This window comes from Ambystoma mexicanum, chromosome 1p, assembly GCF_040938575.1.
Source record: "Ambystoma mexicanum isolate Mex_15411 chromosome 1p, UKY_AmexF1_1, whole genome shotgun sequence".
NCBI classification, from domain to species: Eukaryota; Metazoa; Chordata; class Amphibia; order Caudata; family Ambystomatidae; genus Ambystoma; species Ambystoma mexicanum.
The window spans coordinates 1299597603-1299621730 of NC_090921.1; the positions used below are offsets into that span (position 1 = coordinate 1299597603).

At 48.1% G+C, this 24128-nt stretch overlaps 1 protein-coding gene across 2 annotated transcripts in view; it reads left to right on the forward strand.

Moving 5' to 3' along the window:
* The window catches only part of LOC138453200 (kinesin-like protein KIF18B), a 430482-nt gene that overhangs the window by 331593 nt on the left and 74761 nt on the right, over positions 1–24128 (forward strand). The gene's annotated exons all lie outside the window — the stretch shown is intronic.

Below are 24128 nucleotides of genomic sequence, written 5' to 3' on the forward strand. Positions count from 1 at the left end.
CAATCAAGCTGCCAGTGGACACAGATCTTCTCTCCAGGGAAGGAGGCGCCATCCTCCATCACGATCCGAAGTCGCTGAACTTGCAGGCCTGGCTCCTGCAGCGTTAGAGTTTGGAGGATACGACATACCGGCCGACTGCAGAGAGGTTCTTGCAAAGGCCAGGGCGTCCTCAACTCTTAAATGCTATGGACACAAATGGAAGAGGTTCTCTGTCTGGTGCCACGCACAGAAGATTAACCCTCTACGGATTACGGCTCCCCAGGTACTGCCGTACCTTCTGACGCTGGCCAAGGCTGGACTGGCGCACGTGTCCATCAAGATTCATCTTGCTGCGATCTCCCGATACACCGGAACCACGGGCGGACGTCTTTGTGGTCTCATCGTCTGGTGAAAGAATTCATGAAGGGACTGTTCAGATCGTTCCTGCCGGTGAAGGCTCCGCCCCCCGCGTGGGAGCTCAACGTGGTGCTGACCAAGCTCATGGGACCTCCGTTCGAGCCTCTGCACTCGGCTCCGTTGAAGTTCTTGTCGTGGAAAACAGCTTTTTTTGTGGCCATCACCTCCGCACGAAGAGTGGGAGAGATCCAGGCCCTTTCCTGCAAGCCCCCGTACTTGACTTTTCACGACACGAGGGTAGTGCTTAGGACGCACCCCTCCTTCATGCCCAAGGTGCCGTCGGAATTCCATCTCAACAAACCCTTGGTGTTGCCTGTTTTCTTCCCGTCGCCTTCGTCGCCGGCCGAAAGGACTTTGCACTCGCTGGATGTGGCTAGAGCGCTGAAGTTTTACGTGGACTGCACGAAGTGTTTTCGGAAGACGTCACAACTTTTTGTGAACTTTGGACCTGTCAATCAGGGGAAGGCTCTCTCAAAGGCTTCCATTTCCAGATGGCTCTCCGGCTGTATCATGTACTGTCATCGGTTGGCAAACCGACCGCTGCCTGGCCGTCCGAGAGCCCATTCCACCAGAGCGATCGCAGCTACCACGGCGTTCCTATCTGGTGTGCCCTTGCTGGACATCTGCAGGGCTGCTACGTGGAGGTCGACGCACACCTTGACGAAATTCTACTGCGTCGACCGGGATTCCAGGGAGGAGTCCAGGGTCGGCCAAGCAGTGCTGCGCAATCTGTTCGCCTAAGGTGAGCCTGGTGAGGAGGTAAGAATTGCTTAATGTTGAGTTTGATGTAATGCTTTATGTTGAGCCTTTGCCACCTCCCGTGGTTGTGCATGTGTGTACTGCTATGTATTCTTTATTCATGAGCATGTGAATCCATGCCAGACCCCATGCTGGAGAAGGAACAAGTTACTTACCTGTAACTGTTGTTCTCCAGCATGGGTCTGGCATGGATTCACATGCGAACCCTCCCGCCTACCCCTCTGCGGCTCTTCACTTGGTCATACTGCCACTTCACGTGCTAGCAAATCTGAAGATGGCTGCCAGAGACGGGGCTTAGGTAGAGGGCAGTCATTGGCTGTGGTCAGTATGACGCAGAGATCAGTGATTGGTTACTACTACGAAAGACCGATCAGAAACGAAACTGATACTGATTTTTTCTTTACCGAGGATTCCCAGCCTGACGACGGGGAATATTCATGAGCATGTGAATCCATGCCAGACCCATGCTGGAGAACAACAGTTACAGGTAAGTAACTTGTTCCTTACTCACAAATTAAAATCGTGAGTAAATTACTCTGACTTCCAAATCTTATCTGGAGCACTGGGTAGGCAAGTTCTTTTAGTTGGGTTGGTAAGGAAAGATTTTAGCCATTGTAGAGCAGTCTGACATTGCATTACTCCAGTCTCTGTATTTGTGTTGTATGTCTGTGTTGAATGTGGCTGATATGTCCAGTAGTATGAGGACAGATTGTCAGCTGTTGTCTGCATTTATGTTTAGGTCGTCCCATACAGATAGAAGTTCTGATTGTTACTCTCATGGGTCTGAAGCCAACTTGCGAGTAGTCGAGTATTTCATTAGTTTCTATGTGGATGGGTAGGATTTTGTGTACATGGTTCTCCAGTAACTTCGCCGGATAAGGTAGATTAGATATAGGTCTGTAGTTGGTAGGGTGTTCCCAGACTTCATGTTTTATTTTTTGAGTGGTTTGATGTAAGCCGATTTGAAGGATTGCAGTACTGTTCCTGTGTTTAGGAGAGGTTTGTCAGTAGCCAGAAGTAAGATTCATGGATGCTCTGGTTGAGTATTTCTTTGTAGATGCCTGGGGGGGGGGGGGGTCCATGGGTCGGTGGTGGGATCCAGGGAGGTTGGTGTCCTTTATTAGTTTGGTGAAAACTTCATCTATCAGTTCAAATCGGTAGTGTGTTGCTGCAGTTGGTTGTTGGTGGGTCTGTAGTTGTACTTGTGTTGCGTGTCTTGCTTCAAAGGTTTGGTGGATTGTTTCTATTTTTGTTCTTAGGTAGTTGATGTTTGTCAGTTATTTTGATGAAATTACGCCTTTGTTGCAGGATATAGGTTTTTTATTCATTTGATTTTCTTTTTGTGGATTTGTTGCGGATTGGATTCTTGTGGCATGTTTTTTTTTGCTTTGAGGACTGCTGCTTTGTATATTCTGAGTTGACGTTGGTATTTTATTTTGTCAGATTGATTGTAATGGTTTCTCCATAGTTTTTCCAGTTGGCGTTTTGTTTTTTCTGAGTTCCCTCAGTTGTTCTGTGAACCACTGTGCTGCCATTTGTTTTGCAGTGGCTTGAAATGTTGCTCTACTGCCTCAATGTGCCAGGCGTCTTTTTCCCGTTGAGTCAGGGGTCATTCTGTTTAGCTCAGAGGTATTTGGTTCAATTGATTCCAGCAGTTCTGTTAAGGATTCCAGGTCAATATTCTTCCAGTTTCTTTTGTTAGTAGTGTGCATTATTGTTTCCGGGCAGTATGCGGGTAGGGAGTTTGACGGGGATTGGTGGTGGTGATCACTCCATATTGTTACTGGTGGGGCGGTGGTAGAGTCTTTCTCTGCAGAAGATTGCGTCCAAGGTGTGTCTAGCATTTTGGGTAGATCATTTCACTTTTTTCTTTAAGTGTAGTGTTTTCATAAGGGCACTGAATGAGTTTGCTGTGGTTTTGTTCCCTCTTTTGAACCAAATGTTGAAATCTCCCAGGAAGATTGTTATCATGATGGGTGGAGATGGTCCTCCGGATGCGATCTGCAGATCAGAAGGAACACTACGTTGGCTTGGTCATTGAGCTTGATCTTGATGAAGAGTGGTTAGCATTCCTCTGTGTGTTGAGGGGAGTGGTGTGGCACATATGTGGTCTTTGTGCACCATTGCCATTCTACCTCCTCTTTGTTTTTCTCCATTGGTGTGCATTAGTTGGAAATTGTCTGGTATGGCTTTGTGGGCGATAGCCATGTTTCTGTGAAGAAGAATGTGTCTGTGCTGCCCTCGCTTAGGTCATCGTACAGTTCTGTCTTTTATTTCGCCATGGATCTTACATTGAGTAAGCTGCTGTGTAGTGTCGCCTTTTCCTTGTACATAGTTGCCTATCCTTTCATGAGCCCCTGCCGGGGTGGTATTTGTTGAGTCTTCGTATCTTTGGATGCTTTCTTGGGTGAGGTGGTTTGCTGAGATTGTGGTTGGGGTGCTCTGTGTCTTCGTTGAGGAGGAGTTGCATTGACCGAAGGATTTCTTAGTTCTGGTTTGTGGTGGTTGTATGTATGTGACCCCTTTTCTTCAATCTTTGTCTATGTAGGTGATGTGGATGGTTATCGATTCCAGTTTGCCCCAGATACTTATTGGGGTCTTACTGGATGTGTTTTCCAATTTGCTGTGTTTTGAGATGTTCTGTTTGGCGTCCAGGTTTGTTTGGGTATTTGCTTGTGGGCTATTTGTCTGTTGTTTTTCCTTTGAGTTGGAGTAATGGGTGAAGAGGTAGCGTGAGCTATATTCTGTGTTTACTCTTTTCTTGGTCTGTATTCTTGGTCTGTTAGTGATGTTTCCACAGGGTTTCTGGGTGTTGTGAATTCTGGCAGGCTAGTTTTCCGTTCTGTTGGGATGTGGTTTCCTTCCAGCCTGTTTTCCTTTCTTGGTGCTTTGTCTTTCTTGTATCGATGCATTTTAGTGGTCTGTGATTGTTTTGTTTTGGGATGGCTGTTGGCGATATCCTCCATTTCGGGGTTTGGGTTGAGATGTGTTATAGCATATTTCCAGGAGCGGGTGCCCTCGTGGGTCGGTTATTTCCTAGTTTCCAGTTAGATCGGTTCATTTGAACGCTTGCCCGGTTTCCTTTTAAGCTGGTGTGGTCCGATGTGCAGTGATGTCTGCCTTGCAATGATTGTTGTGTTGTGTCTCTGTTTAAGGTTTTGCTTAGGGGTTAATGTGAGTATTTGTTTGCGGACGGGTTTCAGTCTTAGTCTTGTGGAGCCCTGGTTTTCCTGTTGTCTGACTTTAGGCGCAGTATGGGGTTCGTGGTTGCAAAGGCCTTTCTGGAGGTAGTGTATTCTTTGTGGGCTTTCTTTAGTTATGCTTCTTGAGTCTTCTTTGTCGATGAGTGACTTGGATAAGGTTAGTTCTCCCGCTGGGTGGTTTTATTGTTGTATTGGAGAGTGGCCTAAATTGGGGTGTTCTCTTGTCGATATGGTCTTTCCTTATGGGATCCTGTATGGTCTTTCCTTATGGGATCCTGTATGGTATCACTTCCACATTGGCGTGTTTCTTCCTGAGATGGTTATGTCTCAGTGTTAGAGCCTCCTGGGGCATGTGCTCCTTGGGATGCTGGGGTTTCAATGTTGAAGCCTCTCTGTAGTGGTTGTGTTTCCACCTGAGTCTTTAATGGTCTTGATCCCTCTTGTGTTGGTGAGTGACTTGGGTTGTTTATTCTCGCAGTAGTTTTGCTCTATCTCAAGGGGTCTTCTCTCAAGTTCTCTGCTGGCAGGAATCAACAGCGTTTCTACCTCTGAGCACAGCAAGAGTTAGGTAGTGGCTGCCCTCCGATGTGGCACGATCAAACAGCTAAGCCTCTGGGTAGAGCACGCTTTAAACAGTGGCAGGAATCTACAGTGGTTAGACCTCTGAGCGCAGCAAGATTTATACAGTAGCTGCCCTTCTTTGTGACGAGATCAAACGGTCGCTAAGCCTCTTGAGTGCCGCAAGATTTAAGGCAATCACATTGTGTAGCTTCTGAACGCAGCAAGATTTAAAACTGTGTCGGGAATCCGCATCGTAGCTAGATCACTGGCTGCAACAAGATTCAACTAAATGGCTACTTCAAGGGACAGTGGAATTCAGCAGACTGGTCAACTAAGGAGCGCAGCAAGGTTCAACAGAATGGTGGTAAAGTCGTAATGTAATATTGGCAGGTTTTCAGGGATCCAGTGATGACTGAGCTCCCAACTCTTACCATTTTAGCTGGGTTGTAGCAGTAGGATGCTTTTTTCAGGCACCCAGCTCAAACGGGCGCAAACGGGCATTGGGAGCGGTCCTTTGCCTTAGGCCCTTTGCCAGCTGCATGGGCATTGCTGCCCTGAGGCTCTTGGTTAGGAGAGCTTCCTGGGATGGAGGCGCATGAGTGGAGTGGAGTGGAAGGTAGGGGAAAGGGGTGAGGAAGTGAAAAGAGTTGGGGGAAGGAGCATGGGGGGACACAGTTAAGAGCCTGGGGTGTCCAAACTGCCTGAATAAGCCTCCCAAGATCGAACAGCAGCTCTTACCATGCAGGTGGAGCAATGCGCAGGCGACAGTGGAAGGAAGATTGCTGTGCCACAGAGCCAAAGGAAAGCTATGTGCATTTCCTCTGCATACTAAGTGAAGCCCATAGCCAGTGAGTATTGTGGCAATGGTACCTTTGTCACCTTGTTGGGTGCACTCTTGTGCACCTTTTCATCTTTACAGCATATTGTGATCAAGATGGCTGGCCATGTTATTTTAAGCCCTGTCTTTGTGCTGCACTGTGCCTTATGCAATCTTACTTCCAGGCAGCGTTAGGATGTGGTCATAAGTGGGTGTCCTCTTCATGGACACTAGTCAGAGCCCAGGAAGTGTTATTTGTTTGTGAAATAGTTTGGACTGGGTATGTGGAAGTAGCCTTGAATCACATTCCAAACCTTGTGTGAGCAATACTGAAGGTTGATGGAGGTAACGTTTTGAATTACTGGCATTGTTCTGGGTAAACCTCCTGACCATAGTTTTTCATCCGTCCATGCCATTACAGAAGGGGAAAAGACAATATGCAAATTGTGCTCATCACCCCAAAGGAGCATTCCAGTCTGAACAGCTATGTCACATCCCTTCTGCACAAAACCACAAGCGTCCACAGACAGGTTTGTGCCTCATTAGGGCTTAATGAATGAGGTGTAGCTTGGGTCTCGAGGCACAGCTAGCGTGGAACCCATATCTGTGCATATCCATCCTACTCTAATTGACCGAACCAAAACTGAACATTGGTTTATAATTCATCATAGCCACTGGCATTTTGTTGGGCAGACCGCCAAACTATCTTTCCCTTCTGGACCTCATGAATGGTGTTGCTTGTACAAGTGAGACATGGCCTAGCAGTCGGACTGGACTGCTGTCATTGGTAGCAGTACGCAAATGATTTTGCATATGGCTGGATCCCTTCTCCAATGGTACAGACTGGCTAAATAATGATGATGATGATGATAATAATAGTGATGGTGTGGAAGGTTGCACAGAGCACTGCTAGTGGTTAAGATCAACATCTTCCACCAGTCCCTTTTTGGTTCTAGTAAACCTTGTGTAAAGTCAGGGCTCTACCTGAGCAGGTTGTCTGTAATTGGACAGCTGGCCCATAGTTTGAATGTTGCAAGTGCCCAGATAGGTGAGCTAGAGATCTTCCAGCCATGGATTTTGTTACTCTGGAGCATTCTTGTGTCGACCATTGGAGCCGAAGATTGAGAGGCTGAAAGGCAACAATGGAAGACTGCTGTTGTGGGAACCACTGACCAACCCACAAGGCAAACATCTGCCCTATCCAACAAGGAAGGCCTTCCATGGTACCAGTATCTGGCAACCATGTGCCCAAGTGAGGCTTTCTCTTGTTGCCTGCTTTTGTGCAGCCTGGTTCTGTGAAACTTTCAGTGCATCCTTGTCCTGTTCCCTGGTCATTGATGCTCTGCTGCTGCCATTCTTTACGAAGAAGAGGCTGACTGGAACTGGAGGCCGTTTGAGCTATGTCCTTATGCCTGCAAACCCTGTGCGGGGTCACTCCAATGTCTCACGATGCCCGAGGTGTCCCGCACCACCCATGTGCGATTCCTTATGCAGCTACAGCCAAGCCCAATTTGGTGGTGATCCATTCGGGTAGGTCACTGTTGGACACCGGAATTGCTGACTTGCCAGACCCAACTGTCAAAGTTGTCATCTGAAGTACCCTTTATCCGTGACCCCTGCACATCCAACACCAGAACCTATGGTCCTTGTCCCCAACAGCCATGATTTACTTGGCGGCTTGTCTGGATTTGGGCTCGAGGGGCTTGGTTGCTAACTGTCTTCTGGCCCCAGTTCATTTCAACTGGTGAATCTGAGAATGAGACTCAGTCTGGGACCTGCCTGGGCAACTAGAATTGGCAGTTTGTTTCCCTAAACTGGAAATCTAACTGTACTACTGTACAGATTGGGTTGCTGACTTTCCTACTATCTAGCACATTGGATCCCGTTATTTTATACGGGGGAGAACTATGATATGATAAGGCATTTGTAACGCGCCTATACACAAGTGTTTCAAGGCGCGACGAGGCAGGGAGGGGGGAACAAGGGGAAGACAGACAACGATCCTACTAGGCCAGGTGTCATTCAGACCACGCAAGTGCAGGGGTAGGGGGAAGAGAAAAGTGGAAGGGGGAGTGGGGGGGGAGTGCAGTACAAATAAGTAGAATAGAAATAAAATAATAAATAAATAGGGCCAGCTGGTGGCAAGTGCAAGGTAAGTGCAGACAAGTGCTGGGGGGGGGGCTGTAGTGATACAGAGACAGTCCCGCAGTGCAGGGGTTGCCAGGGAGGCAGTGCAAGTGAAGAGTGACTGGGCCCAGGACCGAGGTCGGTGAGAGTGGCCCAGTTGCAGAATCAGTGCAGTATTGGTGAAGAATTTAGCAGGGGAGAGGGAGAGAGAAAGCGAAAGTGAAGAGGAAGGTTTTGAGGTGCTTCCGGAACCGGAGATGGTTCTCCTCAAGTTTCAGGGAGGCAGGAAGGCTGTTCCAGAGGGAGGCCCCTGCCGCGGAGAGAGATCTACCCCCAGCTCGTTGCTTCGAGAAGCGGCTGACCCTGAGGGAGTTGGAGACGGATGAGCGTAGGGCTCGGGAAGGAAGATATTTAGGAAGAGAGTTGAAGGTATTTAGGCCCCAGGCCCCAGAAGGCCTTGTGGACAATGCAGAGGGTTTTGAACTTAATCCTTGCAGCCACTGGGAGCCAGTGTAGAGATTTCAGTCCTGGAGAGATACGGTCCCTGGGCTTGAGGCCACGGACAAGTCTCGCAGTTCTGTTCTGGATGAGTTGCAGAGGGCGGAGATTGGAGGCAGGCAGATTAAGATAGAGGCTGTTACAGTAGTCCAGCTTCGAGAGAACCAGGGCTCGGGAGACAGTGAGCTTCTGGGGGAAGGAGAGGAAGGGAAGAATACCCCTGAGGAGGTGCAGCTGGTAATGTGACTTCTTAGAGACGTCAGATATATGAGGAGAGAAGGAGAGTGTGGAGTCGAAGATGACCCCGAGGTTTTTTGCCTTGCAGGTAGGAGCAGGAAGAGGGCCAAGAGAGGCCGGCCAGAGAGCTGCAGGGAAGGAGGGAGTAGGATCTCAGTCTTACTAGCATTAAGGCAGAGGTCATTGGCAGCACGCCATTCCTGGATAGCAGACAGACAGACAGTCAGAGATGATGGAGGAAGAGGAGGAGGCAGAGGGTAGCCTGAAAATGAGCTGGGTATCGTCCGCATAGCACTGAAAGTTGGGGCAGAGGGCGGCGATGCGGTGGGCAAGGAGTGCCAGATACTGGTTGAACAGCCAGGGAGAGAGATTAGATCCCTGGGGAACGCCACAGGTGGAGAAAAAGATGTCAGAGAGGAAGGACCCAAGTTGGACCTGGGAGGGTCGATTGGAAAGGAAAGAGGTCAGCCACGCCAGAGCCTGACCAGTGATACCCAGGTTATCACGGAGACGGTTGAGCAGGATGGCATGGTTGACAGTGTCAAAGGCAGAAGAGAGATCGAGCAGAATGAGAACACACGGAGTGTTGGAGTCGAGGTTCAAGAGCAGGTCCTCACGGATGTTCAGGAGAGCAGTTTCCGTGCTTCTGGCCGCTCTGAAGCCAGATTGATGGTCATGGAGACTATCAACAGCTTCAGCATGGAGGTTAAGCTGGGAGATGGCCAGTTTCTCCAGGAGCTTGCCCAGGAAGGGAGTGATGGAGATTGGGTGATAGTTAGCCGGACAGGAGGGGTCGGCAGAGGGTTTCTTAAGGAGAGGGTGCACAAGGGAGTGCTTGAGGGGGGATGGGAAGACTCCAGAGGCGAAGGAGTGGTTGCAAAAGTCAGCCAGGGCAGGAGCCAGGGAGTCGATGTGGTCCTTGATAGTTTTGGAGGAACAGGGGTGAATCTGTTTAGACGAGACTTTCATAGATCGGACTTGTCTGGAAACCTCGTCAGCAGAAAAAAGGGGAAAGGCAGAGAAGGAGGGAGGAGGGGTGGCTGCAGAAGGGCCAGAGGAAGAGCAGGGAAGAGAGGGGGGGGTGATAGGAGGAGAGTGAGGACAGGATGTCCTGAGTTTTAGAGATGAAGTGGGAGGCCAGTGCAGTGCAGAGGGCCTGGGAGGGGACAGGAGAGGTAGAGACTGCAGCAGGGTTGGCAAGCTCCTTGCAGATTTTAAAGAGTTCAGCCGAGTTGTTAGATGCCGCAGAGATGCGGGCTTGGATAAGGGCTCTCTTCTTGGTGAGAACAGAGAGACGGTATTGCCTTTGGAGCAGGCAGCAGGCCAGTTTGTCAGAGGATGAACATGAAGCACGCCATTTCCTCTCTGCCACCCTGCACTTGCGTTTTAGGGTGACGAGATCCGAATCATACCAGGAGTTACATTTGGCTTTGGGCTTCAGGCGGATTTTCATGACAGGGGCAAGGATATCAAGAGTATCAGATATAGCAGAGTGGAGCAAGGAGAGGGCTGTGTCAGGGTGGGAGTCAGCCGAAGGGGGAAGGGGGGGGCGAGAAGGTGGCAGCGAAAGCCGCAACTGACACGCGCTTCATGGGTCGGATGACCGAGAAGGTGGGTGGCAATGATGAGGGTGGCTTTGCCTGTGGGGTAGGGAGGGTGAGGTGGGAGGATAGGAGAAAGTGATCACTCCAGGAGAGAGGAGTGGAGAGAGGGACAGAAAGGGGAAGGTCAGAAGAGATCAGAGCATCAAGAGTGTGCCCTGCAGAATGAGTAGGCCCAGACGGGAGAATAGAGAGTGAGAGAGAGTCGCAGAGGTCACGAAAGAGTCCAGTGGGGGGACAGGAGGCATCTAGGTGGATGTTGAAGTCACCAAGAAAGAGGAGTTGAGTGGTAGAGGACAGGAGTGAGGAGGAGAGGTCAGCCCACTCAGAGAGGAAGGAGGAAATTTGACCAGGTGGCCGATAGATAGTAGCCACGGTAAGGGAATGGCTAGGAGAGAGAGAGAGTCGGCAGACAAGACATTCAAAAGAGGAGTAGGTCTGCGTAGGAGTGACAGTGGCAGGAATCCACTCAGGGAAGATAAGGGCAACACCCCCCCCCTGCACGGTTGGGCCTGGGCATAGAGAGGATCTTGTAACCTTCAGGTAGGAGTGTGTCAAAGCTCGTGACAGAGCTGGCTGTGAACCATGTCTCAGTGAGACCGAGGACGTCAAGGTCCAGTTCCTCAAGAAGGCGACAGATATCGGAGGAATGCTTGATGGCAGAGCAAGAGTTAAGAGTGGCAAAGTGGAGAAGGTTGCCATCCTTGAAGGACTTCCGGGGAGGGGTACAGATCAGAGGTACGCCCTGCGGAGGTGTAGAAGGAGGTGAAGTGGGAGTGCGAGAGGGGGCAGGGAGGGAGGGTAGAGGCAAGGTAGCCGAAGACAGGGGGGGACAGCAGGGGAGGAAAGGAAGTTGATGAGGCGAGGGAAGCGTCTATCAAAGAGGTGAAGGTTGGCCTTGGACCAGACGGTTCCATTAGCGTAGACATTAATGATGGCCTTAGAGGAGCGGAAGGGGGCCAAGAGGACATCCCAACGGGTGCCACCATTAATGGGAGAAGAGGAAAAAGGAGAGAGCACAGAGACCATATGAAGGGTCCATAGGTCAGGTGAAGGTACGAAAAAGAGGATATCAGTGAGAGTTTCCTTAGAGCAGGCACTAGTGTAGGTGTCAGCGATAGGGAGGCCTGGGTTGGAGACCAGGATGTCCTTTTTAAACTTTTTCCTACCAGATTTAGTGAGGAGAGCAAGATAGTCAATAGAGAAGCAGTTAGAGAAGATAGGCGCGATAGAGAGCACCATGGAGTAGGAGGGAGTGTGGGGGCGGGAAGACAGACGATACGAGAAGCACGCAGGCAGGACGTGAGCGGCAAGCCCAGGTTTACCACATTTCACAACAGTGAATGAGTATTAGGTACAGAGGCCTAAGTTAGAGAATCCTGCGAGGGGAGTAAAAACCCAAGTTTACCTCATCTGTGGAACACAGTGAGGTGAATACACCATGCGAAGGAAGTGACCAGGTGTAGGTGGGGTGGGTGGATGAACATTTGTTTAAACTTCTCCAAAGTAGCCCAAAAGAGGTTGCGTACCTTGCATCTCCATCCTTCCTTCACAAGCTCACACATAGTTTAACACACAATACAGTACAGATATACTTTTCTTTTACTGGCACTACAGAATATATTGGCATAGCAAGCATGAACATTTCTTGGTGGGAATACAGCATCGTTGGGTACAGCAAGTGCAAATTGGAACGCACCCATTTAATCAAAATGAAAGGGGGGACTGAATGTCACTGTCATACTGAATGTACATCTTTCATCAAAAACAAACATGAAATTTGAAAATGTAAAAACAATGTTTGTTTTATACAATTATCATAATGAACTCTTTGAAGGGATTCTATAATCAAGACTCTGTATAACTGGTGCATGAAAGACACCTGCAATTTGGAGCAATGTATATAAATGTACAACATATACACTAAGACCGATCTCATCAATAAATGGAACTTTTCAAAACGAGGCCAAACGTAAAACATAAAAAAAACAAATGCCAAATCATTAATGCAATTTATAAACGAATGTCCTATGATTCCTAACCAAAATGTATACCAATTTAAAAAAAAAAAAAAAAAAACAGGACCACCAGTATGTCCATTTAAAAATGATGCACCTTTCAATTTGATTGGGTACCATATCAGTTAGGAGGTTGACTTGTTAAAGCCCACACAATACTGGTGGGTCTCGCTGGTTGTCACATTACAACACAACAATTTGTTTGTTGTGCCCAATAAGGTCAGTATTGCACTGTGTGACAAATCCCTTCTCCCCAGGGGGCGAGCCACTTCCTGTGAGACCAGGCTGGTGAGCCCACCTCCCAATAGTCCCCCTGGGGGTGGTACTCAGCAGGAGCATCTAATGGGAGGCGACATCCCCTCTGGGCACAAGGGAGAACATCTTGGGAGACCTGGGTATTACCCACCCTCCACCCATGCCATATCTACCCCTTCAGTCCTTAGACCTCACTTACAACACACACTCCCATAGTGAGAGTAAACACATGAACTTCAGTAACATCTGTGAGGTGAACATAACCAAAGGTACTGGGATGAAGAAGATACTTGAGAGCTCTGAGGGTTTTCCTGACCCATGTAAAGGGACGAGGTGGCCCATAAGAGGAATAAAGACTGACGGGACAACCACAATTGCAGGTGCTGATGTTGTGCCAGGCTGCAGCATGCATAGTTAAAGGAAAACAGAAGGACTACTTGTCTTCGGATGTGATTTGAAACTCAAAACGGGCTGGAGGAGAACCAGACACAGCAGCGGATGCAGGTGAGCAGCCTTGGAAGTGCAGAAGAAGTTGAGCAAGAAGCAACCTCCATGTCTGTCCTAAGGAACCGTGTGGTAGCGCAGCCGTGACCAGCTGGACCGAACAATCTGCTCTCAGCACCGAGGCCAGGAAGCAGAGAAGTAAACCACAGACCCAGGCAGCCAACTGAGGGAGAAGGAACGCTGGTGCTGCCATCAAAACTGCCGATCCCAGGAAGAACTGGAGAGCTGCCCGATCCCAGTAGCAGGTGCTGGGAAGTTCGGGAGACCTGGTAGGTACGCGGTGCAGGTGGCAAGAGTCCTTCACCAGAGGAATGCTTCCACTTCCCAGTGGCCTAAGGAAAACCACTGAGCACCAGAGAGGGGTTTGGGACCCAAACCAAGAAGCGAGGCTTCTTCCTCATATCAGTACTTGGCGAGAGAGTGAGCCAAGGGAGTCGAACCGAAGAGTGCGAGAAATTGGAACCCTAGACCCAAACCAGGAAGCAAGACATGGTCAAATTTGTCAGGAGAGTGACCTAAGTGGGCTAACCGGAAGAGGGGGAAACTGAGGTCTGGAACCCGAAATCAAAAAAATTGCATGATTCATCTTCCTCGTCTTAGTACTTGGTAAAGAGAGCTACCAAGTGAGACAAATCAAAGAAGAGAGGGCAGGGTCCGGGAGCCTTCTAAGACTTGAGAACTGTGTACATGAGACCAGGGGAAGGGAGTGATTCCCCCTGGTTGTGTTGAACTGTCAGGATACTAGAAGGGAATCATTCTCCTAGTTACCAAAGTCATACGAACTCTAAAACCAAGATCCTAGCAGAAGGGATTCATTCTCCTGGTAACCAAAACCAGGGGAATGGAAGTCCTTCCCCCCTGATCGTGTTGAACTATTAAGACAGGCAGTGTATCCCCAAGGAGAACTATTTGAACTTTGCCTTTTGTGTTTTGACCTGGAATAGGGAGCCATTCCCCTAGTAGAAGCCAATACTTGGAAACTAACTTCTACCCCCAGTCCAGAAGGCGGGAGTCATTCTGCTGGACCAAGAAGGTCTTTAGTTTAGCATTAATTGTAAGGAACAGAAGAATTCCGTATGAATCATTAGCCCACTGTTCTATATGACAGAGCTATTGGTCTTTAGTTGAGGCAGGAAAACCTCTCTTCGCGTAACAGAAAGTTAGGTTTTTTCTTTATTTTCTTAAACAATAAAAGTCTATTGCAACCACTTTGCCACCTGTATGTTAGTCTCCTCTTTCTGCACCTTTACAACTGTAAGAACAAAAATACTGCTCTGCCCAGTAATCCTTTATTGCCACTGTAGGAAGCCTTGTCCTGTTTAGTGTGCCCAAATACAAGCCCAGCATTGCTTTGTAACATTTTTCTTGTGACCGGAGTCCAGAGTATGGCAGGGTTGCCATAATAAGTTGTTGTTGGAACATCAAAAAACACTTCAGTCTTGCCCCTCAATCACTGTCCCTGCTTCCCCTGTCTGTATGCGCGTTATGATTATATGATACACATGCACACACAACTCCTCCAAGGCATACATCGTTTTTTTCTCTTACCTGCTCCGTTGGCCGCCTCAGGACTTGTCTCACAGCCTCAAGCTCTGAAGCGATGCCTGCTGAGCACCCGCTTTATGAAGCAGGGGCTGCAGTCAACACCTATTTCTGAGTCATGGAATGCATGAGTACCATGATTTCACTGGCCTAGATCGGACTTCAGCATGGGGAATATGCAAGATTACCCCCCTGACACGATATTGGGTTTGATGTACCCCAGACTGTGTGTGCCCAATAGGCCATGCAAGGATGGGGAAGCAAAACACCTCTGCAGAGAAACCTGGGTTTTATTTGTATGTTGTTGAGCATTTGTACAGCACTTTATACAACAGAATTGTTTCAAAGCTCCACAAGGCTAAATGGGAAGGGATTAGGGGAAATAAAAAAAATGGCAAAAAAAGTAATATACAGTCGTGGTCCTATTAGGCCTTATGGCATTCGGCCGTGCAAGTGCATTTGAGGAGAGGTGCAGGGGATGGAAGGGGGAGCAGAGCAGAGGAATGGAGAACTGCTGGAGGAGTGTCTGGGAGGGAAATGCCAGGCGGGTTGCAAGGAGGAGAACCTCAGGCTAAGTACTAGTACATGCGGCCCTCAAGGGTGGTATGTGGAGCCACTAAGCAGGGCCCAGCAGGCCAGTGCAGTGGGGGAAGGGGTACTGGTATTGACTGAGGAAGGGCATGGGATCCAGTGTGATTCATGAGGATCAGGCCACCAGTCACAGCGGCATTGTGGTGATTTGCGGGGAAGGGAAAGAGGGAGATTGAGAAAGTCTATTGTAGTAGTCCAGCTCGAGGGGACCAGAGCTCTGGAGACTGAGCTTCTGGGGGAAGGTGAGAAAAGGAAGAATGCCTCTGAGGAGGTGGAGCTGGAAGTGGGACTTCTTGGTAAGGTCCATGTTGTGAGGGGTGAAGTAGAGAGCAGAGTCGAAGATGACCCAGAGGTTTTTGGTTTCACAAGATGGAGGGGTTAGAGGGCCTAAAGAGGGTGGCCAGAGGAAAAGAGGGCACAGGTGTCACTGGCATTGAGACAAAGATCAGTCGCTGCACACCATGCCTGAATGGCGGACAGACAGTTAGGGATGAGAGAGGAGGAAGAGGGTGAAGTAGATGGAAGTTTGAAGGAAAGCTGTGCGTCATCGGCATACCACTGGAAACAAGATGGTGAGCAAGAGGGCCGAGATGGATAATATAGAGACATGGCGATAGGACAGAGCCATGGGGGACGCCACATGTAGAGTGTGTGGTGGTGGAGGAGAAAGGGCCCAGTTGCAGCTGGGAGGGGTGGTTAGTGAGGAAGGTCAGCCAATCCAGTCGCCGGTCACTGAGTCGTTTAATGAGGATGGAATGGTTGACCATGTCAAAGGCAGAAGAGAGATTGAGGCTAATGAGAACAGCAAGAGAGTTGGAGTCCAGATTTGCGAGCATAGTTTCACGAGTGTTCAGAAGAGCAGTTTCTGTGCCTCTGGATGCCTGGAATCCAGATTGATGGTCATGAAGACAACTAACAAGATCAATGTGGAGGCTCAGTTGGGGGAGGACCAACTTTTCCAAGAGTTTACGCAGGACGGGCATAGGGAGTTAGTTATCTGGTGTAGGGGTGGGTCAGCAGACAGCTTTTTTAAGCGAGGCTGCTCAAGGGAGTGCTGGAGGGATAGAGAGAGCCAGCGGCGAAGGAGTGATTATAGAAGTCAGCAAGAGCCAGGGAAAAAGGTAAATGTTGTCCTTAATGGTTCTGGAGGACCAGGCGGAGCACCTGTCTGGGGAAGGCGTTCATAGAGCGGACCACTTTAGAGACCTCATCCGGTGCTATGGGCTGGAGGGAGGAGTGTCAGGAAGGTGGTAGAGGGGCTAAGGGATGCAGGGGAGCAGGCGTTGGAGAGAAGATGGCGGTGGAGGAGAGTGAGGACAGGATGTCTTGAGTTTAGGATGTGAAGTGGGAGGCCAAGGCAGTCCAGAGAGCCTGGGATAGAAGGAGAGAGGTGCAGACTGCAAGTGGATTGGCGAGTTCGTGCAGATTCTGAAACGTTTGGCCGTGTTAGTGGCCCTGAAGATGCTGGCTTGAATGTGGGCCCGCTTCTTAGAGTGGCTAGAGAAGCAATATTGACTTTGCAGTAGGCGGCAGACCAGTTTGTCAGAGGATAAGCCCAAGGACTGTTACTTCTGTTCTGCAACTCTGCACTTGCATTTCAGAGATGGTAGATCTGAGTCGTACCAGCTGTTGTTCTTGGAGGCAGGTTTTAGGCGGATCCTCATGGCAGGGGCAAGGATGTCAAGGGTGTTAGACATGGCAATGTGCATGTTAGCAAGGACAGAGTCAGAGGAATAGTTGGGGGTGGAGGTGCAAGGGGAGATGAAGATGGAGGCAAAAGCAGCAACTGACACTTGCTTCATTGGTCGAATGACTGCGAAGGAGGCTGGTAGTGGGAGGAAAGGATTGAGGGGTCAGACCAGGAGAGGGGGCTGGGGGGGAACTGGATTAGAGATAGGGTTGTCGAATGATGGAAGTGGGGACCTACTCGGGGAAGATCAAGGCCCCACCCAGGCCTGTTGAGCCTAGGTTTGGAGAGGATTTTGTAGCCCTCAGCAAGGAGACTGTCAAGAGCAGTGACAGAGCTGGCATTGAACCTGGCATTCGGTAAGAGCGAGGACATCCAGGTCAAAGTCTTCGAGAAGGAGGCCAATGTCAGAAGAGTGTTTGACAGTAGACCGAGCAATCAAAGTTTCTAAATGAAGCCGGTTACCTCCTTTTGAAGGTTTTCCAAGGGGGTGTACAGGAGCATGGTACTCCCATCAGTGGTGGTGATGGTGGTGGTGAAGTAAGGGGAGAGGAAGTAGGGGTGGCAGGAGAAGGAATGCAGTTTGAGAGAAGCCAGGCGCCGACCTTGGAGAAGAGTAAGTTGAGAACCTTGAACCATGATGGTGCCATTGTGATAGACATAGAAGATAAGTATGCAAGGAGTACTTCTCACCTAGTGCCACCATTATTGGGTGCGTAGGAGAAAGAGTGGAGACCATATATGGGGTGAGGGTGTATAGGTCAGGAAAAGGGACAGTGAAGAGGATGCCTGGGAGTGGCATTGGCGTAGGTGTCGGCAATAGGTGGGCCTGGATTGGAGTCCAGGAGAGCTTTTTTTCTTGCAGACTTTGTGAGAGAGGTGGGATAAGTGATAATGTAGACGTTAGAATAAGTAGGATAGATTGAGAGTGCCATGGGAGTAGAGGGAGAGAGATATAAGCAGGGGAGCTGCACAGTGCATAGGAACTCACCAAGTGGCCTAGCAGTCGGGCAGGCCCAGAGGAGGTGGTGTGCAAAGGAAGACAAACGGTGCACAGAAAAAAGAACACCTAGATTCGAATTTGCCAAAAAGCACTTAGTACAGCACATAATGAAGGATGCAGTGATTTTAAAAGCACTCCTAGATTCAAATTTGCCAAAAAGTGCAGCATAAAATGGAGATCTTAAAGGCGCTTCTTAAAGGGGGATCGTGGCATTAGCACTAGCAGAGAGTAAAGCTATATGGTAACTTGACGGCAGATGCACATAACAAGTCTGAAGAAGAAACAGATTGCGGTCAGGCTGTGGAGCACAGGGGGCAGGATTCAGCAGGCACCCAGGTAGTGTTGTGGTCCAGAAACAGGTGATTCAGGGTACTTACCTGTGCAATGTAGTGGTACATTTTTCATTGCCCCAAAATAAAGGGATACAGGTTTGATCATTGTACAGCATGGGCTGGGGGAAAGTTGCAGGAGTATTGGCATGGAGTGGGGCTCCGGACGTGTCCAGACAGGGGCTTTTGTATGGGCGTTGGTGCTAGCTTCTGGTAAGCCCAATATCCCGGACTGCAGCCAATCACGAGCATTGCGTTTCTGCCTCCATGGCAACCCTCTGAAGCATTCCGGTGCAGAGGAGTGTAGGGTGGCCTTTGCGGAAAGGTGAAACAGAGCGGAAATGCTCATAGCCCGTACGTGTTCACGGTGAAAATAGTAGCCAGCAGGTATATGAAATGCAATGCATTGATTTCTTCTATTATCAACTGCAGAATGCAGGTAAAATCACACTTCACATCGCTATGCGTGCGATACCGAAATGGGCTTACCGGCAGAAGGATGACGCTCCGGTGTGTCCCTGCTGCTCAGCGAGCTGCTGGGTAGTTGTGGGGGGAGGTGGGAGTGGGGAGAGGTCAGCGACCACCACGCTGATCAGAAACGGGAAACCGTTCCCAATAATGCATACAGCCCCTTTGTGACAGGATGTTGCCTGTTCGCCTATTAAGGATGAACCTCTGCTGATAGAGAATAAGAGTGAATGAGAGTGGTGTTTTAAAAAATCAAATGTAGAGTTTTAACCTTTTCTTTTTTAAACGATTAACATTGCATTGGGGCGTTTAGTTCTTGATCTGAAGATCTCTGTTGTCTTTTTGGGATGTCTACTGTGTAGAGTGCCTACGACCCCTTAGAAGATGGAGGGCTGCTTCGTGACATGGTTTACAGAGGCTCTTCTAGTCAGCCGTATCAAAAATCATTTCCTTCTTATTGTACACCTTACATCCAGTACATAGTCTTTGACTCCTGGTGTTCGGTGTCAAACTCTACCATAGCCCTAGCTGAGCTTGACATGATACTGACCATTATTTGTCATTCTTAGAGGGAGGGGTGTGTGTGTGTGTGTGGCTCTGGATGTGCGCAATTGTTGTTTTTGCTTCTGTAATAAGGGATCTGGGACCATTTATGAAAACTACAAATGCATGTTTGTGGCTAACGAGCTGGGAGTCTTTTAAAATAAATGTTGTTGGCTGCTCTGCTCTCGCTCATGCCCTTAGGGAGAAAACAACTTTCAAAGATCTATTGAGACCTTTTAAAATACTAAGTGTTTTTCCCATAAAGGTCCAGGGTTTGGAAACACGCATAATTTGTGTTTCCCTGTTTAGGCCTCTCTACCCTTCCAAGCCCTTCCTCCTGTGTCCTCTCGCACCCCCCCCCCCCCTTTCCCACTGGCCCTAGTAGGCCAGGGAGGGATCATTGTGAGGTTTAAATGGAGAAGGGCATAGGAATGGATTACAGCAGATGAGGAAACCCACGTATATACACATGACATTGGTACAGCAGTGAAGGCTGGTGATGACTGCTGCCAAAAAGGTATGTAGGGTTGGGGAGAAGAGGTAGAGTAATTCTTAGTTGCCCCAGTCTCCCCCGCCTTAGCTGTAGAGTTCCCCAGGAAGGTGGTGTGTGTTAATGTTCTAGAGGCACCCAATGGGACTCATGCTCTCCTTTCTGCATCACAGCTTTCCCACATAACCACCTTTGGCATTGTGGTGTTTGGCTTTCAAGTGGGACAGAAAAATCCAAAGTACCAGAATCCAAAGGGGGAATGAAACAGGACTGGATAGCCTTCTCACACATGGATATGGGAATATTGAGAGTTCTCCTCCTGGTTATCCCAGAGGCCTGTATTGCCCTGTGATTAATGAGACTCGGGCACAACAATTGGTGCTCTGAAAAGGCATCAGCAGGGAAAAAGGGTGAGGGTCTAGAATAAAGGAAACTGCAATAAAGTGCATTGTCTTTTTAGATCGCCCTGTAGGGTGTTACAGGCCTTTAGGTGAGGTGGCAAGGGTGTGGACCCATTAGGCGTTAGCCTGTGGAGGCGTTATCCAGTGGATGGTAATGCAGGGAACTATCTGGTATCCTAGCCTGGAGTGTAGTGTTGTAATATTAAACTGGCACCCCCTATGTTTCTTTGGTTCCAGTTGAAATCTTAGGCTGGCAAAGACTGTTAGTTTTAACTTCAGTTGGCAGCATACTGCATAGCTGCTGGTGCCTTTATCTTTGTTCCCCTCATAATAATCTTTTGACTAGCGCTCGCAAGCCCATTTGTTCCCTAAAATGTAACGGCATTGTGGCTACTGCCCCTCATGACTTTATTGTTGACATGGTCATTTCCCCCCCAGCCTGTATCTTAATATTAGCACCATGACACTTCATTATATACTAACTCAACATTAATACATGACATATTCATTGAACTTCACTGGTCTTTTCCTGATGTGACCACCACTACCCCGTCACTCCCATCTCTTCCTTCACCTCCACCACACACTTCTTCCTCATACAGTGGTTGTAATGCAGCACTATCTGCTCTTCGCCCACTCTCTGGACACACCGGTATTGCGCAATTCTCATTCATCCCTTCATGTTAATTTCCATCATTCCCCTGAGTCTGCTCAGAATACTCTCCCTTTCCATTCGTCAACCATTCATCTTCCATGTTCTGTGAGTAGTCAGAAATGCGAGGCAGGCAAGTAGATGGTGTTCTCACAAGTAGCCATTTTAAATAAGGATGAGAAAAACCCCTCACTTTCCCCTACCCTAACGAGGATTTCCCAACCTGTAAAACTAAGAATAAAGGAAAACACTCTGATATCAAAAGGTATGTGTTCCTCACACTTCAAACGGGTATCATATGGTCAGTCAAACTCAACCAAATAAGTTATATTCACACATAAACTCTGTAAACATATATCCTTGTAATCTGGGTCAGATCCCCTTCCCCAGGATTAATGTGGGATTTTCCAAACCAAAGTTCAAATCAAGAAAGTTATTTTCAGTAGCCAAGTTCTGTCGCAAATGCAACACAATGTTCTCTTCACTCTAAAAGTCTTTCACTTGGCACTTGTAGTTACTAAACCAGATTTATCACTCTTCAAAAAAAAAGATGATTATTAAATGTTTCCATAAGCTCTTGCTTAATAAACCAAAAGACTTTCTTCACATCTCTTCATGAACAGTGTTGTCAGGATGGTTTTACTACAGTTCATCATAATGCAATAGTGGGTTTGACACTTTCTTTTCTCCACAGCCTTCCATCACAATGCAGTACTTCAATGTCTTCTTCCTGGTCCACTAACCTGCCAGGACCAACCACTAAAAAGTCCCTTTCCTGGCATACTAGCCTGCTATACTAAACCTCCTACCACTACTACAAGTACTCTGTGGTGAGGTTTGCTTCAAATCTGCAGAAGAGTCTTTGATTTTAAACAACATTGATATTCACAACTTTCATAGAGGTACAGTACACATTATGCTGTTTGTTCCACTGATTTGTTTGCCACCTGCAATGCAGGCTATGTTGCTCTTCCCCTCGATGATTGCTACAATGAGGGCTTCTCTCCTGCCACCTTTGAGTTCCTTCTACCACGCCAGTTAACTGCTGGTAATGTCGCCTGTTCAAGTTTCTCTTAGGTAATGATGGTTACAATATGGTTCAAATATTTCCCCTTCTTTAGTCTGGCAATGATGGTTACAATCATTCTTCACTCGATCTCTCTCCATATAAATTTTATTCCAAAAATACTTTCAATCATTAGTTTGGTATTGAAAAGTCTTATTTCCAGTCAGCAGTCTATTGCGGAGCGCCCCGAGGTAGCCTCTCAAAGGCGAACTCGCCAGTCTTTCCCTGTGCCTCTGTTTGAACCGCAGCTGCTTAAAATTATTTTTCTCTTGCCGGGACTTGAGCGTGTGATCTCTGCGGTCACACGCCCGGTGCTCGCGCCTTCTGCACAGAGAGCCTGCTTTGCTCCTTGCATACTCCGGTGCATGCCAACCGCCGGAGTAAGGCACAGAATAAGGAGAACTCCTCTCTCCCACGGGACAGTCTGTATCCGTTCCGCTTTCCGTTGTGCAATCTCTGCACTTCCAACTCCTAGAAATCTCTGGGAATTGCAACTTTCTGGAAACACAGCGGTGGCTCCGGCGTCTTTGTCCTTCTGCTTATGTTGCTCCGACTGCTGCTTTCTAATTGCCTGCACCTGAAGGTGCTTTAAATATCTGAAAATGCAGCTCAGGTGTGGGTCATTAGAACTAGACTACACACTACAGCTCTGTGCTTCTAAGATACTCTTCCTCGTCCCTGTACCTAGGGCATTATGGGACTTGAAGTCCTTAATGTGCTTGTTCCTTTTTTCATTACAGGCTTCAATATTACAATAGGTCATTAGGACCGTGGGCTCATTAGGGAAGTTGGTTAGAGGGTTATCACAATTCTCCTGACCGTAGTCCCCACCCATGTAATACTCGAGCAGAACACCACCCCTAGGATCAGGAAGATTCTGCCTTCCCCTGGCCACGGTCCTTGGGATGTTACCTCTGATTCATCACAGTACCCATCTACACCATTTCCTATATCTTCACATGCCAGACACGCTACCTCCTTGTTTCTCATTACTGCCACGCAATCTTTGTTCCATTTTTTTGCTGCCCATGGGCTCAACATGTCTCTTTCCCACCTCCTTACTTAAATAGGATCATAATGCTGTGAACAACCTTAAATGACTTCTTCACTCTCACTATGTCCCCTAAACACACCATTCTTTCTAATATCACACTTTCCTTCTCCTATTCCACCATCACTTTCACCATTACTAACGCCTGTTCTATCTCTCCCCACCACCACCCAATGTGGGCAACACCTTTTGATTGCATTTTCCTTCCTCTCGTCTTCTCAAATGGAGATATTGCCATCGTCACATGTGGTGCATCTCTGTATGTATGCATACATCATCTCGCACACCATCCCCTTCCAATCCATTCCGTGAGTATCCGCCAATTGTATAGACTCCTTGATTAAATTAATTTGCCTTCAGATTGTATAAAGCAGTCCTGTGGTTTGCAATACTATGCTCGCCTAAATATCTTCTCATGGGAAACTAATTGTACCCCATTATCTGACACACTAGTTTTGTTATATCCCTCTCTCCCGAATAGATCTTCCATGAAATCGATCCCTCTCCTGGTTGTAATATTGTCCACAAACCCCCACCTCAAACCATTTTGATGCATAATCTACCATCACAATTGCAAACCGACTTTCCTGACCTAGCAGTCATCAGCCCCATAAAATCTATCTCAACTTTCTCCCATAACCGCCCAGGTATTTCACCTCTAACCGTTTAAGTTTGTGTTTTCAACAATGTCACGTCCCATACACAGAATACATGCCCTCACCTCTTCCTCTACCATAGCATCCATCCCTGGCCACCAAAACTTTGTTCTCAAAGTCCTTTTTGTTAAACGATTTCCTAAATGTCCTCTGTGCCAATTTAATTGCTTCCTTCCTTTATTTAGACAGTAGTGAGTTTTTCACCCCTCGCCACTCAGCATATCTCTTGTCTTACAGTACTCTTTCATTTTAGCGTCCTCGTTTTTCCACCCTTCCTGTATAATACAACATTACCTTTGCTATGTCCTGATTCTCTTATCACCTCGTTAAGTCATGTCGACTTTTCTATAATATTTGCTAGCTGCTTCCACCTGTGCATTCCATTCTTCACGCATGTGTTTGCCACTTCATCTTCCTGAACAACTTCTCTTCTTCCTTAAACAAGTCCTCCATCACCCTCTAGAATACTGCCGTAGCGGATACCAGACCAAATCGCATTCTTTTATATTGGTACACAGCCATTAGAATGATAAACGCTGTCCAGACATGTGATGCTGGGTGCACTGCCACCTGGTGGTGCGCCGATGGCAAATTTCGATGTGCTGTACCATCCTGCCTTGTGCATAGTCTTCAATATCTTTTACCTTCGGTAATGGTCTTTCCACCACTAGGC